The following is a 20,438-nucleotide window of genomic DNA, read 5'->3' as shown; positions in this document are numbered from 1 at the left end:
CTCCACTTCTCAGGAACTCCCTCCAGCACACACACACACACACACACACACACACAAACACCCTTTCCTCTTTAACCCCCTATAGTATGGATTCCAGACCCACCATTCTCATGAAGCCCACGACCACCCAGACAGCAATCATTTCAAGACCTTACAATTTTCTCTCCGACATACATGCAGTCCTTGTTGAAACTTCCCTCTACCTGTTTCAGGAACACCGCAACGATCCCCAAGGCCTCTCTTTACCCGTCTGAATGCTCTGCCATTAGCTTTCCTTCTTGGTTTTCTCTGCTCCTGCTCACTGAAGAGGAACGGCCCTTAACTTTTTGCTCCTCTCCCAGGCTCTGGTAGCCCTGGCCTAACTTCTTGCCAGACAATTTTACTTGGCAGTCCAGCATTATGTTAAAATGAAAATGTTTAACACAAATGCCCTAGGTAACTTCTGCTGGCTCAGGTTAACCAGCCGCCATTGATTTGTTTTTATTCTGTGCTCCTACATCCGTAATGACCAAATCCTATGAATTCTCAAATAATTCCTTGTATTTCTACACCACCATACCCATCAGACCCTTATCATATTTTGATGAGAGCAAGCCTCCATTAGCTCACTTGAATTCCAATGAATTCATCCTGCATCACCACTGGCATGTTTTCCCCTCAATTCATGTCATCTCCCATCTCTTAAAACAACCTCACCCTTACGTAACCAAGTTGTAGTCATCCATCCGAGCTCACCTCATGTTCCACCCATTCTGCAAAGGCTTCTCAAACATCCCACGCGTCTACTATTGCACAGGACTCCCTGTATCATTCACTGGCATTGGCTGCCTTGTGAAGATACTGGTATTCATCTTTTTATGGCTAGGAAGACCTCTGACTTGCCAGCAAGACTGTGAGGTTCTGGAGAGAAGAGACCAGCCTCCAGCCTCTGCACCCCTGGCACCTAATTCACCATTTAGTCATATGTATTTAGTCATACATTTAAAGCTTTTGATAAATTAAATTTCCACTAAATATTAAACGAGTTCCTATATACCCCTTATCTGGCTTCCATTAAAGTTAATACCTTACATAACCACAGAAATTATCAAAACTAAAATATTAACATAGCACATTACTATTAAACTATAGACTTTATTCAGATTTCTCCAGTTTTTCCACTAATGCCATTTTTCTGTTCTAGGATGCCACAATGCACTGAGAAGTTTTAATGATACACATGTTATTATACCAAAATTATAAAGCCGTTTCACAGATCTTAAGAATGGCAACATCCAAATTACAGTCACGTTGGTGAATAGAATATGCCTTGAACTTTGGAGACAGAAGAAGAGTTAGAAGGGGCTAACCATGAACCCATTTCACAAGTCATCCACTATACAATATCAAACAAAAAAGCATACTCAGTAGGGCACCTGGTAGAAAGGAGTAATCTTTATCAAGTGTTTAAAATATAAAATTATAAAATAAGAATGTAATTAAATAACTCACCAAAAGATATATGACAAAAATATATACAGAAATAATTATGTTTTAAAATGTTTAAATCAATGAAACAGACCACTTTCTGTATCAGGTGGTCATTTTTAAGCTTCTTTGTAAGTTCACACTTAGAAACTATCCGAGAAGTAGAGTGCCAGATGCACACTGATAATGACTCCTGATTAGTCAATAAAACAAACATATAAGATGCCATCTTCTTTAAATAAAAGGAGTGAGTCATCAACAAATCAACTGAACCTCGCCCTTTCCTCGATTAAAAAATAAAATGGCTTCAATCTATCAAATTTCAAATAACATTCAAGATTTCAATACAAAAAAGAATCTCTGTCAAGTCTTCTCATCGACAGAGGAAAACTCAAAGCAGATTCCCAGGGAAAGAACTCAGTTTCACTGGATATTATTCCAGAAGCTTAGAGTAGCATAACCTAACGGACTGCCCTACAAAACAAGGAAAGCTTGCTGAGGTTGCCCCACGGCGTCCTCTGTCCTCTGGTCTCCGCCCCATCCGTGTTAATTACAGAGCAATTAACCTGCAAGATTTACTACTTTATGCTACTACAGTCGTGCTAAGAAACATAAAACTTCTTGCTTTTTAAAGACGGAAGGAAACGAAGTATGTTAAGAGTACGTAGTTCAACGCTGACTTGTTACTAAAATAATTTAAGGCAAATTACCTAATTATAAACAACCAAGTTAAGAAATGATCACTTTATAAGAAAACGCCAAAAATCAAAAAGGAGGGCATAGACTGTAGTATCAATTAAACATTAAAATAAAATACACTCTCTGTAACCATAATGGAGAAAAACCTACTGAGAAAGATATATACCTTGGAAAAATTCTCACTGAGCTCCCTAGGCTGTTACTATCTCTTGGTTACTTAAGGGGGGGAGGGGGAGGTAAAAAGGGAAAAAAACACACACACACAAAACCCAAAACACTCTCTTATCTCAAACCACAATACAAAATAAAAATCCTTTTTTTTTTTCAGTTCCCTTGATAGGCCATTCAAGAAAATAAACATTAAAATGGAGTGAACTTTAAACTTAGACAAGTAAGCACCCCATTAAGATAATTAATTTAATTCTGAAAAATAGCCAGTAATTACTTCTGAAAATATACAGCAGTGAGGTGGTAGACATGGCCTCAATTGTGTTAATAGCTTTTACTGGAGTTTCTATAACAAAGAATTATTTCCCTGCAGTTTCAAGTTTGGAATGAAGGGCAGAAAAGGACCCATGAGCAAATCGAGTTCGCAGGAAATGTTTTTTGAAATGTTGTCTTTCTACAAAAAGAGGATTTTTTTTTAAAGATTTTATTTATTTACTTGAGAGACAGAGAAAGAGCATGATTTGGGAGGCAGAGGGAGAGAGAGAAGCAAACTCCCCGCTGAGTAGGCTTGACCCCAGGACTCTGAGAGCACAACCTGAGCCAAAGGCAGACGCTTAACCGACTGAGCCACCCAGGCACTCCAAAAAGGAATTATTTTTAATCAAATGTCCCCAACTGCTTGATAACCAGGGCCTGACAGGCCAATGACCAAGCAGGAGCAGGGTAAGTGCAGAGTTTAAGTAAATACATATCCCTAGCAATCTGGGACAACTCCAACTGGAAACCAGGCAGAGATTTTCTTGCCCACTATGCTACCAACCACAGAAAAAATCCTGAAAAGAAAAAAGGCGGGGGGGGGGGGGGGAAGCAGCATCTTTCTCAGAACAATGAGCACACTTAGTGTCATATCTTGGTTTCTTAAAAGAAAAAAAAAAAAATGCATGGTGAGCTTGCAAGCTCTCAAGCTAGGGAGTAAGAAAGCTATCTAAAATAATGGGGAGTGACAACTAGGACATGGAGCCAACCAGAAGGGGTTCTGACTGGCAAAACTTGAGACAATTTAAGCATGATGAGGAATAATAACTGTAATAGATTATAACGCATCTAACACACATTAAGAAAGTTTCCAGGAGTGGGGTCCATGGTACCCCAAGAAAATAGGTGGGGCTGTGGGGCATTCTGGGGCCAAGGACTAGGGAATGGTTCCCAAATTCACAAATTCTTGCGCCAGCTGGCCAACATGGGTGCACAGAGCATGCGTTCCTTGAGACACCGTGGTGAGAGAAGTAATGAGGGACCCAGTGACCCTGATTGAGAAAAGCTGGGTAAGAGGAGGCAACAGACTCTGAAATGGAGTAGCAAGCCCAGGAAGGGCCCAGGACTGGGCTGGTATCTACTACACTCTCTGAACTCTGAAGATGCCCTTCGGTAAGGATTCGGTCTGTGGGGGCTGGGCTGAGTTTGAGAAAGAGATCCTGAATGGCAGTCAGTGATGCGTGCTAATGAAGAGGCCACCAGGCCACCAAGCTGGAATCATTACCATCTGTGTAAGCAACAGCCAGTCACTTAACATTTCTGGGCCTCAGTTTCTTCATGTAAAAAGTGGAAACAGTTTTAAAGTCTATCCCCTGAGGGTATCGGGAGAATTCTATGAGATTGTTCACATAAAACCCTTAGCACAAGGCTTGGCAAATAATAAACAATAAATGAATAAATGGTGACTGCTATCACCGAAAAAAGGTATCCAGAAGTCCATCCATACATACACACACACACACACACACACACACACACACACACGGGGATGGGTGGGCAGGAGGAGTTCTTCTTTACAGAATATTAATTTAAAAGGGAAAAGAATTTAAAATTTACTACTTCACCACTCCAAATGTATTAATAGCATCAACCAAGGCTAAAATCAATGGGTAAGAAGTTGTTGGGTGTCAAGTGATTCACTGTCAAATCATCACCCCACAGATTACCAATCTTCACCAGTTAGGTGATACAACTGTAAATACACCAGCACCTAGGCAGTATTTTTACTAAAAATACTTAACTTGAATCTAAATATGAGGAAATAATCAGACAAATCAAGGTTGTGAGACATGCCACAAGACTGGTCTAGAATCTTCTAAAATGCCCAAGTCGTAAAGTAAATGGTTTGGGTACTGTTCTACCTTAGAGAAGACTGTAGAGACTGAGGAACAAAGACATTTGTGAGCATGAGTCACAGATCGGGAGGAAACTGCCAGGAAAAGAAGTGCTACCACAGACACTTTGTGGACTAGAGAATTAGGAATACAAACCATACACTGGATATACAGATGTGTTGACTGTATCGTCCTTATATAGGAAAATACCCTCATTCATAGAAGATGCATGCTGATGTACCATGAGTGACCCGTCGTCATGATGGCCTCTTCCTTGCAAACAGTTCAGCACACACACAAAACACAAAATGTTAACTGGTTGAGTCTAGGTGATGAGTACAGTCTCGATTTTATTCTTTCTACTTCTCTGTAGTTGTTGGGATGGGAAAAATAGATGTGCCCTTCTGGACAAAAGATTGGGAGGTCTTGCTTTTTTTTCCTTTTTTTCTAAAGATTTTATTTATTTATTTGAGAGGGAAAGAGAGAGCACACAAGTGGGAGGAGGGGCAGAGGCAGAAGCCAAAGAGACTCCCCGCTGAGTGGGGCACTGGAGCCCACCTGAGCCAAGGGCAGAAGCTTAACCAACTGAGCCACCCAGGGGCCCCGGCATTTTTTGCTTTTAACAAATACATCTAGCAAAAGCCAGTAAGTGAATATATGGAAAGAAGCAAGAATAAAAAGAACAGAAGAACAAACTTTTCAACTGAAATGTATCTGTAACTCGCTCTAATGACTTAAAACATAAACGAGATTTACTGCAGGGGAAAGACCTACATTTAGAACAACCCAAAGACTGTCACTGCAAGGGTGCTTCTCATACAAAGACCACAGATCTCCGTACTCCTCAAGGTCCCTGGGCTGGTCTTTAAGGGGAAGACATGTAACAAGCAAAGTAAGGAATCCTGTGACTCCTGTGCCAAGAATTTTATTGTCTTCACTTGTCTTAACTTGTCTTAACTCACAAAGTGATAATGGCAAGAAAAGGAGGGGAAAAATCCCCCAAATTTGATTACTATGTTAACTTTCCCATCGGAGATCCTGCTGGAATTTTTTCTGAGTTGGTCCAAAGTTTACTAGGAAAGGCAGTTCTAAACAAATAAATAACAGAACTACAATTTCCTGGAAACTTGTTTAAGTGTTTAAAAAAAAATTTTTTTTAGAGATTTTTAACATGTATCTTACTGAAACTAATACTTCTATTTTGTGTTTTAGTCGTTAAAGTCACCCAGCTAGGGGATCTTACTCAGGAAAGTTTTCTTTAGTTATTTCAGAGTACTTTAAAAAAGTGAAGCTGAGTTTAAAAAGCCTATCTACTTCAAGGTTCTTCAGTAACCCTGCAATTGACCTTCAAAAGTAGAATGAAATTCAGAGGATACCGAGATGAGCTGCTTTCCAACATTTTGACCAAAACTCATGTGTGTGCAGTACACGTGTGGACATGCAGGTATCTGCAGAGAATACACTTGTAAACAAACCAAATCTTACCAATACCGAATAGTATGTGTACCTCCCTGTAATATATTCTATTCTCTTCTACTTCTTAATAAAAAACGGTAACGATGGCTCACTGAATTGACTTCACTGCACATGCATGAGTCATATTGTGATTTGTAACAAGAATTCTACATTTAGTCTTTGTCCACTATTTCTGGCAGGGAGAACCCTTGAGATTTCCTAAGGAATGAGAGCAGCAAAGGTATCTTTTGTTATGTTAATGAGGTGGCTTTGGCGGGGCTGGTTGCTAGGAGAACCAACTATGTGATTAGAGGGTTAGAACTTTAGCCCCACTCTCAGACCTCAGGGAAGAGGAGTGGGCTAGAGACTGAGTCCCATCACCAGTGGCCAATGATTTAATCAACCATGACAAAACCTCCATAAAAAACTCAAAAGGACAGGGTTGGGAAAGCTTCCTGGCTGATCAACACATGGGGAGAGCGGGAGAGAATGTGCACTAAGAGAGGGCAGGAAACTCTATACCCTTTCCCCAAATTTTGTCTTATGCATCTTATTGTGTCTTCCGGTTCCTGGGTTATATCCTTTTACAATACATGGCTAATCTAGTAAGTAAAATGCTTCCCTGAGTTCTATGAGCTGCTGTAGCAAATTAATGGAACCCAAGAAGGGAACTGTCAGAAGCACAGGTGACAACTTGGACTTGCGACTGGCTTCAGAAGAGGAAGAGACGATGGTGGTGGTGGGAAGATGTCTTGCAGGGCTGACGCAGGAGGCTATCTCCAGAGATTGTATCAGAATTTAGTTGAATTACAGAACACCCAGCTGATGTTAGAGAACTGCTTGGTGGAGTGGGAATCCTCCCACCCCGCAGGAAGGGGCTTTAGACCCTTACAGGCCAACACCCATACATGTGAGTCGGTAGATTTTATCAGCATCAAGAATGAAGCACAAGCCCCCACCATCCAGTCCAGTGATGGCACTCGCTGTCCCATGGGGACCTTTCTTTACTAGGGAGGTCTAACCCTAAGAGGTAAACAATCCTTCATAAGAATCAAAAGAGATTGCCCCTCTGTGGAAGTGAGTTTTGAACTAAGGTCTAAAGATAAGAGTTAGAGCACCTTGCAGAGCACTGGGAGAAAGGAATCAGGCCAAGAGAGAAGCAGGTGCAAAGGTCCAGAACTGGAGAGGCCCCGAAGTGACCAAGGAAGCAAAAGGACGGCTGGTGGGAACCCAGGGAGCAAGGAAGTATGGTAAAACAGAAATATGGGAATCAGATTATGGACGGAAAGGAATTAAGACTTTCACGTAAGAATAAGGAGAGCTTTAGGCCGTGGTGAATTTCTCTGGTTTTGTTTTGTCTTTCAAATTGAACTTTTAGTTTGTCCTTAATGGATATAAGCTGGACTGTAATCATTTGCTGGCTCTGTGTTGCCAGTATCTTCTCTCAGTTTCTGGGGCCTGTCTTTTCATTTTCTTTGGGATACCTTTTAATGAACGGGTGTTTTTAATTTTAACTAGGTAACATTATCAATCTTTTTTCTTATGGTTTGAGCTTTCCGTGACCCATTAATACTTCTCGACTCCAAGATAAAGATTCTTCTTGTTTTGTTGTTTTCTGAAAGTTTTAAAGTTCTTCCATATGCTTTTTGGATTGGCTTCTGCAAACGGTGAGATAGGTGAACCCAATTTCCTTTCCTCCACAAGAATAACCAACTATCCCCTCAGTAGTACTTACTAGTGGACATCTTTCCCTCCCTTGATCCGCATGCCCCTCTGATGTATATGAATGGATCTACTTTTGAGTATTTGTTCCATCGGTTTAAATAAAGACTTATCAGTATTGCAAACTAGAGTATTAAATAATTTCAAAATGTTTAAAATACAGAATGCTTATGTGAGACTGAGAGAGTGGCCATGATGAAAGGAGAGACACCAGCTGGGAGGTGATACAGTGGCTCAAACCAAAAACTGATGATGGATTAGGGTTGTGGCTGCACAACTTGCAAAGAGTAGAAGGAGTGAGGATAAGTTGAGGCGGCATGAAAAGACATGGTTATGGAAGGAGAAGGGCATGAGCAAAACTGAAGGAATCCAACACACTTTGTTAACAGCAGGCCCCCAGTAACTGGGGAGATGATTGTACTATTTCCTCGGATGGGTCAGAAGTGGGGAGGAATGGGCCTATAGATACAGCTGTGCTTTGTAATTTGTCTAAATACCTTATTTTTATAGAGCAGTTTTAGTTCACAGAAGTTATAACTTCTTTAGATCAGAAGAGTCATGTGTGTAACGAACAAGGAGACTATGAAGACATTAAAAGTCACGCAAAATCCTACCAGCCAAAAAACAGCTAATGTAATGATCAAGTCCATCTGGTATTTTTTTCAGTGCATATATAAGCATTTTAAAACACAAATAACATCATGCTATCTTGTAGTTTAAAGTTCTTCTTTTCTTATTTAGTATCAAACTTTTTCCCATATCCCTAAGTAATGCTCTGACTGCATCATTTGTGATGGCCGCACAGTATATGCCGTATATGCTGTTGTAGAGATATGTGAGAGTTCACTTAAGTGATCCTCAATCGTTTGCTTCAAGTTTAGGTCGTTTCCAATTTTGATGTATATATGGAGTCACCACGGTATTACAAAATACTAGTTAAGATAGTTCCTCAACAAGTTATAGAATACCCAAATCAAAGTGGCCTAAGTAACAGAGACTTTTATTCTCACTTAACAAGTCCAGGGTTAAACGTCAGATGACCCGGTGATAACAAGGTTTTGTGTCAACATCTCTTTGGCTCTCATGGCCTCTGCCATATCCCATTTCCACACCAAGATGGCTGCCACAGCTCCAAGCATTAACTCATGCTCACACAACCATGTTCAAATGCAGAAAGAGGGCCATTTTCTTTTCTGGGTCTTTCTGCTAAGGAGAGAAAGATATCTCCTTAAATCTCATGGACTTGGATAGGGTCACTGGCCCACAGCCCAGCTGTGAGGAAGGCCGGACAGAGCACCTGGATGGTTCAGCCTCCACAGCAGGAGCTATAGGCTTAGCCTGCAACAACCAACCAACAAAACCTGCCTTGACATCTGTCTTTGCTCACAGGCCAGTCTGAGGCTATTAGCCGAAAGAGACCCCAAACTACCTCTGAGCTTTTAATCCAAGTAGGCAGCAGCTTAAACTTCTCCTTGCAACAGTCCCTTCTCCCAGATACTCGTTTCTGCAGAGATGTATCTACAAACTGCTTATGGTCAACCCAGAAATAGCCAGAGGGAAAAATACATGACTGCCACTTTGCTTCAGAGCCACAGTGGCACTGGCCCTGTTGGTCACAGAAGATAATCTGGGTGACTAGAGAAACTCTCCCCCTTTTTATAAATCTACCAAGGGAAAACAATGTATGAAAATCGACAGACAGTTCAAGGAACGCCCCCATCCCCTGGGCAATATTTAGAAACAAATTCAGTATAAACTCCCTACTTCCAGGTTTCTCAACAACCGTCTAGCAATGTCTCCTTTTAATGCTACAGACAACTGCTTTCTAGCTGCACGCATCCCACCAGGTATTTTACTATTTCCCATCAGGAGCCAGCACAGTTCTACTGCCATAAAACATAGGCTCAAACATTTTTGTGTCATGGAACCTTTTGTGAAACTAAGTCCAAAATTTCTTCTCTAGAAAATGTATATATCTCTTTCACCCACCCATAATTGTGTCAACATTTCAGGGGGCTGAGGAACAGCTTAATTAATACCCAAGCATGAAATCCAAGAAGACCCAAGGACCTAGGTTTAAAATACCAAGGACCTAGGTTTAAAAGTGGTGTTTATAGGGACGCCTGGGTAGCACAGTTGTTAGGCGTCTGCCTTCGGCTCAGGGCGTGATCCCGGCATTCCGGGATCGAGTCCCACATCGGGCTCCTCCGCTGGGAGCCTGCTTCTTCCTCTCCCACTCCCCCTGCTTGTGTTCCCTCTCTCGCTGGCTATCTCTGCCAAATAAATAATCTTAAAAAAAAAAAAAAAAGTGGTGTTTATAACTTGTGATTCTTACATATGAGAGTAAGTTACAACAGACAGGGAGAAACACAGTAGGAGTCAGGAGTAGCCAGATGATCTGTGCGGCTCATATGCTTCCGACAACTTAGGCGAACCAATTAGTGTGTGCATCAGGCACACCCAATTTCCATCTCCCTCACTGAGCTCTGGGCACTAAACACTGGACAATCCTACAGTGGATCTTGGGATAAAGAGACTATTGATCCTAGTATCAAAGAAAGAAGAACACAGAGTCGAGGGAACAAATAAGGGACAAGTGTAACAGAATGGTTAAATGTGTGAGCTCTCAAGTTGGTCTAAGTGTGAACCCCCATTCTGCCACTTCCTCCCTGTGTGGCCTTTAGAAAACTACATACTCCTTCAGAGCCTTGGTTTCACTTTTTGTAAAGTTGGGAGAGTAGTACTATCTTCCACATGGGGTCGATGTGAAGATTAAACACAGTACTGACACAAAACAAATCATAAACATTTGCTATTTTTACTTACCTGTTTAGGGAAAAGAATCTAAGCCTAGGGATGTAAATCTAGAGAAATAACTGTGACACAAAAGGCCCTTTAGTTTTAAAATAAAAAAACCCGTAGTTACCAAAATAAAGAGGCTCAGGAATCATACCATGCATACAATGTTAGACGAGTGGTCATACTTTAGTGGCTATCTGCTCTAGCCATGCAGCCTACAGGTGAGAAAACTGTTAAATGAAATTCCTAAAATCATACTGTAAGTGACACTCAGGATTGTGGATTTTCAACCAGTCCAAACTTCCTCTCAAAATTGTGTGCGTGGTGGTGGGGGGGATGTAAAAATAGCTCAAAATAGAGTATTTGTTCATTTAACAAATATTTATTAAACAGATATTTATTAAACATAATAAATTACTGCACGTTTATTGAACAAATAGTTGCTGAGTACTTACTGTACAAATATTTATGGAACACAACGAGCCACACATTGTTCTAGGCACCGCGGCAGGAAAAGTGAACAAGATCTCACTTGCTAGGGAAGGGAGTGTGATGCATTCGTGAACAAATAAATGGTAAATGCTATGAAAAGTACAGAACGGGCTAATAGGGCAGAGAATGAACTGGGTAAAAGAGCTACGAAAGCCGGCTGATCAGGGAAGTCCTTTCTCGGGAGATACAGGAGCTGGGACTTTAAGGAGCATTAGGAGGACCGTGTCAGGACATGGAGGGCGGGCCTTCAAAAGCGCTGATGCACAAACCCTCAGTCAAGAAGCAGCCTGAGGTGACCCAGGGAGAGAAGAAAGAAGCCAATGTAGGCATGTGGGTGAAATACAGTCAAACGAAGAGAATGAGTGGTATGTGACATCAGAGAGGTGGGCAAAGAGTCAGCTCATGAAGAAATTTGTAGGCCACAGTAAGATATTCAGACTTCATTCTAAGCAAAACTGGCAGCCCTCAGAGACAGGTTTTAAGCAGGGGAGCAATAGGATCCAAGTTGTATTTCAGAAGATCAGTCTGGCTGCCGCAGGTAGGATAAAGCAGAGAGAAACAAATGCGTAAAGAAGAAGCCGTATGAGGAAGAGGCTGGAGACCAGAGGAGGGAGACAGCAAGCGCAGTCACCCTTGACAGAACAGTCTGGAGGCAGAATAGATACCATTTTTGATCGCAGGGTAAGTTTTTTACTGAGTTTGGATTCTTTCCCTTCTTCCCTCAGCCAGTCTCTAGGACGTGGACAATGAAGACTCAAGTTCTGAGGGGTACTGGAACAGAAAAGAATAAGCACAAAATGGAACGGGGAATATCGATAATGACAGCTACGGATATCAAGACAGTGTGTCATTGGCAAAAGAACAGGCACACCCAGTCTCACAGACCAGGAGAGAGTCCAGAAGAGGACCTACGTAAATAGAGTCATTAGAACTTCAACAACGGTGCAAGGCGATTCAATGGGGAAAAGAGTTTTTTTTTTTTTTTAAAGATTTTATTTATTTATTTGACAGAGATAGAGACAGCCAGCGAGAGAGGGAACACAAGCAGGGGGAATGGGAGAGGAAGAAGCAGGCTCACAGTGGAGGAGCCTAATGTGGGGCTCGATCCCGTAACGCCGGGATCACACCCTGAGCTGAAGGCAGTTGCTTAACCGCTGTGCCACCCAGGCGCCCCAAAAGAGTTATTTTAACAAAGGTACTGGGAACCATCGAATCAAAAGTCCATCTGAAGAACGAAAGAGAGAAAGAAAGAAACTAGATCTATATCTCATAAACAAAGTTGACTCAAACTGGATCACAGGCCTAAACCTATAACTTCTAGAAGAAAAGCTAGGAGAACATCTTTGTGGTCCTTGGGTGAGACAAAGATTGCTGAGAGACACACCAAAAGTTAAGACTCATGAAGAAAAAAAGATTCATAAATCCGACTTCCTGGGTGTTAAAAATTTCTGCTCTTCAAAAGACAGCATTAAAAAAGATAAAAGGACAATTATAGGTTGGGAGAAATTATTTGCAAAATACACAAAGGACTTACATCCAGACTTTTTTTAACTCTCAGAACTTCATAATAAAAAAATAACAGACTCAAGGAAAAAGGGAGGCAAAAATATGAGCAGAAACTTCCCGGTGAAGACAGAGAGACAGCAAGTAAGCACACGGGCACTCAGCACTTCCGCAGCCGCTACGGAAATGCACCAACGCCAGAGCAGCACCATCCACCCATCAGAAACGGCGAAGGACTCGCAAAGCCTCCGATTCCGCGCACTGCTGGGGACGTGGAGCAAAAGCTGTCTCACGGAGCGCGTTAGTGAGAGTGCAAAACTACATGGTCGCTTTGGACAATAGTAGGTCAGTTACTTCCAAAATACACTGACCATGTAACTCGGCAATCCCACTTCCAGGTAATTACCCAGAAGAAAGGAAATCTTATATTCACTTACAAGAACTTACACAAATCGAGGCGCCTGGGTGGCACAGCGGTTAAGCGTCTGCCTTCGGCTCAGGGCGTGATCCCGGCGTTATGGGATCGAGCCCCACATCAGGCTCCTCTGCTACGAGCCTGCTTCTCCCTCTCCCACTCCCCCTGCTTGTGTTCCCTCTCTCGCTGGCTATCTCTATCTCTGTCAAATACATCAAAAAAAAAAAAATCTTAAAAAAAAAAAAAAGAACTTGCACAAATCTGTATGTTAATATTTCCTGGAACTTTGTTCACAATCACAAAACGCTACAGCTAACCCAACTGTCCTTCAAGGAGTAAATGGCTAAACACACTAGCCTATCCTACAACAGAATATCGTTCAGCCACACAAAGGATACTAGGGATACAGGCAAGCACAGACAAATCTCGGATGCATTATTCTAAATGAAGATGAAAACTCAAAGACTATATGGTGTATAATCCCATTTATACGACATTCTCAAAAAGGCTCACTTTGGGAGAAAAAAACTTCACGGGCAGGTGCCAGCAGCTGGGGTAGAGAAAAGACCGACTACACAGAACAAGGGAATTTCGGGAGGCGGGGCAAGAGAGAAATATTCTGTATCTCCACAGCGGTGGTAGTTTACAGGACTCTATTCGGCTGTCAAAACTCACAGGACTGTATGCTAGAAAGGGTCAACTTCACCTTTATTCAATTATACCTCGATAAATCTTTTTGAAACATATAGAGTATCAATATTGAATGTGTATTGCTAGATTTCTAATTCCAAATATAAAAAATATAAATTCATAAATGTATGCCTCATTTTTATTATGTTTTTCTACTGTTTCTCTTTATTCTGTTGTCCTTGGAAGCTAAAGTTTTACTGAAATTAAAATGTGCAAATTAAAAGTTGATTATGTGTAGTAAAATGCAAAACCAGAAACCTTACAACTACCAAAACCTTAAAGATGAATGATTCAAATGTAATTTGAGGATCATTTCAGAGTACACTTTAGAAAATGTTTAAAAATATCAGAACATAAAATGTGCCCCTTTGGTCTGAGTTGGTGAAGCTATTCAAATACTTGTTTAATGAATGAAGGAGTAGATGTAATCATTATTTTTAACCATTTGATAAACGGTCCTAACCTTTTCACAAAGGACCTCAGGAAAACACTTAAGATCACAAATGCATTTTTAGGTAAAAGATTCCCAAACTGATATCCTAGGGAGCTTTGAGGAGGACACACACCAAGTCTTTTTAGCCTAAGTCCTTTAAACCTCTGAGTTGCTCTTTGGGGTGAGCCTGTCTCTTCCCTCCCCCCCAGCTTTGAAGGGCAGAGGCAGAGGGTCTGGCTACATGGGAGCTGCTGCCGCCGCCTGTAGGGACACTAAGGGCAAGATGCCAATAAGAGAATAAGAAAAAGGGATGCAAAAAAGAAAAACAAAACAAACCACTAACCAATCAAAAGGAATGACAAAGTACAAGCTTGCAAGCTGCCCTGAGTGAAACCTGCTTTTCTGCATCAACTCTTCCACCCAGACCCCTGGACCCCTACACAGGCTCAGCCTGCTGGGCTCTGGTGTGAATGAAGTGCAGATCACAGACTGCGAAACTCCACCTTCTCCTCAGTAGTGGAAGCACAAAGCCCACAGGCCTTTTACTAAGTCAGATGCACCCACCCAAACACATTCTGCAACTCGTCACAACTTTGTGCGGAGCTCTACCTTGAGTTATAGAAATACAGGTGGGAGAAAGAGGGAGAGAAGGGTTCTTTCCTCAACAGGAAGAAAAAGAATAGTACTTCAGGTTGGCAACAGCAAAAGAGAGAAAGACAGAAAGAAAAGAAAGAAAGAAAAAAAACTGACTAGCTTCTAGAAGTTTCTTCTAGGAAAGCTATGCAACAGAAATTAACAGAGTACACCATAAATACAAATTAGAAATTTTGTTCTTTACCCAGGTTTCTTAGGGAGTTCTGAAGTGGAGACAGAGCTAAAAAAAAAAAAATTACTTAAATATATGAGAGCCTTTGCTATGAGAGAAGGGAAATTACTGCCTCTTAGAGCCTCATCAAATTGTAGCACAAAGATTAGATTATGACTACATCACTCAATAATGTAGCCCCCTGATCCACAATAAATGAATCCGTTAAAAACAAAACAAAACGAAAAGGGTGGGGGGCAGGCATACCAACAAAAGATACAGAGGAATGTATGGACCTATGATATAAAACTGCTTTGGCTTACACGCAATCTTGGGGTCGATCATACTTGTGAGAGCAGGTGAGCAAAGCCCTACAACTGCAGAAAACCAGCCTCCTTTCCCCCAGCCCTTATCCCAGCAAGCTGTGCCCATCACGCAGCCAGTGGCCAGCATATCTCATAAAGTCTTGAGACTCCGGGCACGCTGTCTGGTGAAGACAGTCACAAGGGTGGAATAATGATCTCTGATGAAACACACATCGATTTCATAGCTTGTTTTTAAGATCATTCCATATTACATACATTTAGAAAATACCAACAGTAATCGGTTGGGAGAAGAAAAAGAAAGGGAAGCTCACCTATAAATGTATGGGAAAGTACTTATTTTAAAAAGAATGTAAAAGCTGAGCTGTTCAAGACAAAATGTTTTACGCACAGAGCTCACGTCTGAAAACAAACCACGATCCCAGCACCTGAGTACAACTGCCTACCTCTACCAGAAACCCCCCTGAGAGAGCTTGGGGCCGATGCAGTAAAATCCTGAGTTTCCTAGTTCTTCCAAAAGTAGAGAGACAGGGCTTTGGCTGCAGGTCATTTTAAGCAATGATCCCAGGACGAGTGGGACCTAGGGAAAGCAAATCAGGCAAGAATGGAAAATCACAACAAGGATGCAACCCTGAGTGGATGACTACCGTGGGCAGCTAGATGAAACTCCGCCCTGCCAGGACCCTTTGTGGAGCAAGGAAGAAAGCACCTCAAAATTCCCCACCAATGGGGCAGGAGGGGGGTCATTTCACTGACTGACTGCCTGTGCAGCCCGAATTACCCCATGGGGGTATGTGTAAATACCTCACCCTTTCATACTGCTCAGCCATAAGTGAAGGGTGGATTCCCCACCAAGAGCACCAGGAAATGCAAGAGCTTCGCGGTGTGGCTGAGGAGAGGTGCTGTCAAGCCTGGGGAAACACTGTACTTGTACTGGCAATGGCCAGAGGGAAAGGCGGACGAGGGAAATGAGGGAACTGCGAGAATGCAGTAGCCCAGGAGGGACACCACTGCTTCAGCACTGTGGGGGTACCTGTGCCCAAAAGAGGACAATAGCACAGCCACTGCAAAATCAACAATACCTCTCCCAAGCCCTTTATTAGCAAATACAGAGGCGGGATGAGAATGTGGCTCTTGGATACTTAACATCTTTTTGCTTTTGTTGAGAAAGTGAAGTATTTTTAATTGTATTTCAAATTTTGTGTTACTGGAAGCTGTGATAGAACAGGCATGAACCCGCGCACACACACACACATTTTCATAAATACCCACATATTTGTATCTTCCAGTTTTTTGCCTAATGATTAATTAGTTTAAAAAGACAAAAAGAGAAATTACCACAATGGCGTATCTAAATGCCTCTGAAACTTAAAATGGCAGTTTTGAAATCTATAATGGAAAAGGAGGGACATACGTTTTCAAACTGTCATACCACAAGACCCTCTGCCAAAACGTCAATCTGGAATATGTGTGTGTGTGTGTGTGTGTGTGTGTGTGTGTGTGTGTAATTTAAGGGCCAATTATATGACAAGGACAATAAAACAAAACGCTAAGAGGAAGAAAAAACCCCCAAAGGTATTGTCTTCCTTTTTTTAAACTAACTCAAACACACAGGATGGTAAAGGCAAAGTCATTTAAATCATTTCCTTAGTAATACAAGTAATATTTAAATAGATTTAATAGTGCTGCTCCAAACCAATGAATTATGGGTTTAAAACCTATTAAAATGTAATGTTTTTTTCCTGAGCTGAGAGGAGAGAGATTTAAATCCACTGAATTTTAATATTTCAGCTTGAGCTGCAGGAGGTAGAGAAAGTCCAAATGAACTATTCCATCAGCACCATTCAAGCATGAACATTTTAATCAGTTTTACTTCCTTGGAGTTCTCTAACACAGTTTACGCTGTCATTCTGAAAGCACTTAACACAGAGAGTGTGAAAAACCACCAAGGCTTGTTATTGCCTTCACAATTGATGGCAAATAATTTTGCAGACTTCCTATCATTAAAATGTCACTGCTAAAAATTGAGGTTCAGCATTTCTTGTGCTAAACTGCATTTTTTCCTACAAACACCATGGCATACCTGTTCTTAAGGAATTTTTTAAGTTTTTTTTTTTTTAATGTATATTTCTACCTTTTTTTTTTTTACCCCCTCAAAGAGTTAGGTTAAAAGAGAGGGTGGAGGGAATTCCAAAGAAACCCCACTTTCTATTTTTACAAGCCAAACATTTCCTTTTCCAATCTTCGTACTAACAAAACTTTTTTCCCCTAATGGTGGCTTCTTTAGTGAAATTCTTATGAGGTTCCAAGCCAGTCTCCTTTATTAAGCATAACCACATTCACACAGCATGTGCTGATTATATAGTGTAATGGATTTAAAAAGCATTTTAAGATAGTCAGATGACTCAATTTAATAATACAGGAAATGAAAACATCATTTCTAATTAGATCATATTACTGATTTAAAACTACAATTTGTGTGCTGTTCCAACAGTGTGATCTCGCAGAGATTCTAATTTAAAAACAGTGGCTAGTACGACACATGACAAGATCAAACTAGATACATAACATTCCCTCAGCCAATTTGGGGGAACTCCGGGAAAGCTTCAAGGAAATGGGAGATACCACCAACTCAAAACAACACACAAAATATTGACTATAGAATACAACGCAGGAATTTTCCTAGGTTTTTTCCTTATAAATAAAAGATAAATGATATTTAACTTATTTCAATCTATCAACAGTTTTAAACTGAACATGACCTGTGAAAGAAATCATTATAACTGTGTTTCATTCCATTAAACACAACTAGCTTATTGTCAAGAGAACAAGCCGCCTCTCCAGGTTTCGGGCTCACTTCAGCATTTTGCATTTAAACTGCATGGATCACTGGTTTGGCTCATTTACCAATGAAGGTAGAATAATATTGCAGAGTTAAAAAGGTGCTTCATCAGATTTCATTAAATCTGGGAACATTTGCGCTTGTCTGGATGGTGTGCATACATATAAAACAGATACATACGTAGTGATAAACAAATGAAGGTCTGTCTGCAGGGGCTTTAGATGGGTCTTTGCTTCTTGGGAGGAAAATTTTCATTCCCTCAGTGGAAAAAACCATGGCCAACTACATTCCCAAAACCAAGTACAAAAATCTAAAATTGGCCCCTCAGCACTTTTGGGAGCTAGTCAAAAAGGCACACCTCACAACACGGAAGAGCAGGTGCACTGAAAATTACACAATGTGACAAGTGAAAACTACTGGACAGGAGGCATCACGCGCTGAAACAGACAAAGACACTACACCACAGAGAACAGCAGCAGTAGGAATGTATCAAGTGAGCTTGTAACGGGGCTCTTCCTTTTCACTTGGTTTGTGGCTCCCTAAAGCTGCTGGGTTTGTTTTTCTATCTCTGCAATCAATTTTTTCAGAATAGTCAGATTATGTGACTGTGACTCCATTTCCTGCTCAGACACCAATAATCTGGAATCCCCACCAGATCCACAAACACACGTGCTGCTTTGATAGCACGCGGTTCTACTGAGTTAGTTCTTCATGTAAGTTTTTTAGGGCACAAAATTAAATTTGCTATATTTTAATAATTAAATCATATATATACAATATGTCAGTCGTAACTTGGCTACGGTCTAATAAATCACCCTTTCCCTGAGAAAAGGAAATCTGCCATCCCATTCAAAACAAGATATGTAAAATGAAATAGATATGAAACAGCATTAAAAATATACTTGATGTGTGAAGGGAAGGGAACCGGTTCTGAGTTTTAGATCTTCCCACCTATGTTGAAGCAACATCCAATATAAAATAATGGGTTTTTGATTTAGATTAATCTCTCCACTGTACAGACAGTAACTAATAAGACTGGAAAAAGGAACAAAACAGCCTCCTGTTTCCCGGAGAAACGGCTGCCAACCAGTCCTAAGGTAGGATGGCTCCTCGTGTTTTAGCGGTTCGCACAAACAATGAACACTAACAAGCTAGAAAGGACCCAGCAGGCTCCCCTGTCAGTCCTCCCGCGCCCGTTCTCTCCTTCAACAGCGGACGGTGGTGAAGTGGGTGAGAAATGCAGGTTCTGTCCCCGGTGACCTCGGGAGGTCTGGTAACCAAAACACATCCCAACGCGAGTATGAGTGCTTCAGGCAAACACGGCTGGAATAGACGTACATAACTCACTTGAAAATTAAAGCTGCTTCAACTTTTTAAAAAATGTAACATGCCACTATTTTCTGGAGTTTTATGAAATAAAAACTACTTGTGAAATGTATTCCTCTCTCATCTCTCCCTCAAACCCAGAGCGTTGAAAGTGTACCACAGATGAGTGTACACGGCTGGTTCTGGGCCTTTCTTTCCAAGGGCGCACTTCTGAGGAAATAAAGGTTGCCCCTTCCCATTTATGACGTCTTCCAATTTACGACCGGTATTTTCTTGTGGTCAGAGGCCCACAAAACAGAGCTCCAAATAGCGCATTAAAAAACAAGCCACAATCAGACGATGGCTCCACCACCGCCAGTCATCCCAGAGTTGTGATTTCCTTGTTAAAAGACAGAGGCATAATTGAAGCAATATCTTCACTTCAGATTGATTATCAGGCGACCCTTATCCGCATCTTCACTCAGCAATTTGAATTTTAATGAAAGTAAATGGAATAATTAGCATTTCAAAGTGTGTTTGATACACTGAGGGGGGAAAAAAGAGAAAAGACTTTTGTGTATAATCTATACACAAAAGAAAGTATTCCGGGAGGGAGCCGAGAGAGGGAAGTATAGTTGTGCTGTCTTCATTAGAATAATCTAAGGAACTGCTTGTACCAGCTGCATAAATAGAGATGTGATATTGTGCTCTTTTCAGCTAAGATTTTTCACCTTTATTATCCCTTAAGTTTTAGCACCTTATTTTATTACTTGTTACCTTCATCTGGGAGAACAAAAATCTAAGCGGAGTTGGAGTGATTGCCCAAACCTATGAATTCCAGCGGGATTTCTATGCAACACTAAAGCTACCATCACCAGGAAGAATTTCCTAACTGGGCCACTGATTGTGCCAAAAGGTACACCTTTCATCTAGTACTCCTACTACAAATGGACACCTAGCCCTTAAGAACCACTCACCACAGGGGAGGAAGAGTAGCTGGGAGATACAAAAATGCACATTTTATTTCTCCCAAAACGGTATGCAGGTACTCTGTATTTGCGGAAAGATGAGAGAAGTACGGTCATTTTACCATCAGGGCAATCTCCATGTTTTTTGCAGACCTAGGCCCGCAACAGGAGCTGATTGCAAAGGAAAGAAATGTTATGAAAA

The 20,438-nt window shown here is 41.2% G+C and overlaps 1 protein-coding gene across 6 annotated transcripts in view; it reads right to left on the bottom strand.

Annotated features, from left to right (window-relative positions):
• Positions 1–20,438, bottom strand: part of LOC113269823 (transducin-like enhancer protein 4) — a 139,585-nt gene that overhangs the window by 71,691 nt on the left and 47,456 nt on the right. The window lies entirely within an intron of this gene.

The sequence above is a fragment of the Ursus arctos genome, unplaced genomic scaffold (genome assembly GCF_023065955.2).
Source record: "Ursus arctos isolate Adak ecotype North America unplaced genomic scaffold, UrsArc2.0 scaffold_33, whole genome shotgun sequence".
NCBI classification, from domain to species: Eukaryota; Metazoa; Chordata; class Mammalia; order Carnivora; family Ursidae; genus Ursus; species Ursus arctos.
This window is presented reverse-complemented; position numbering and strand designations above follow the sequence as displayed.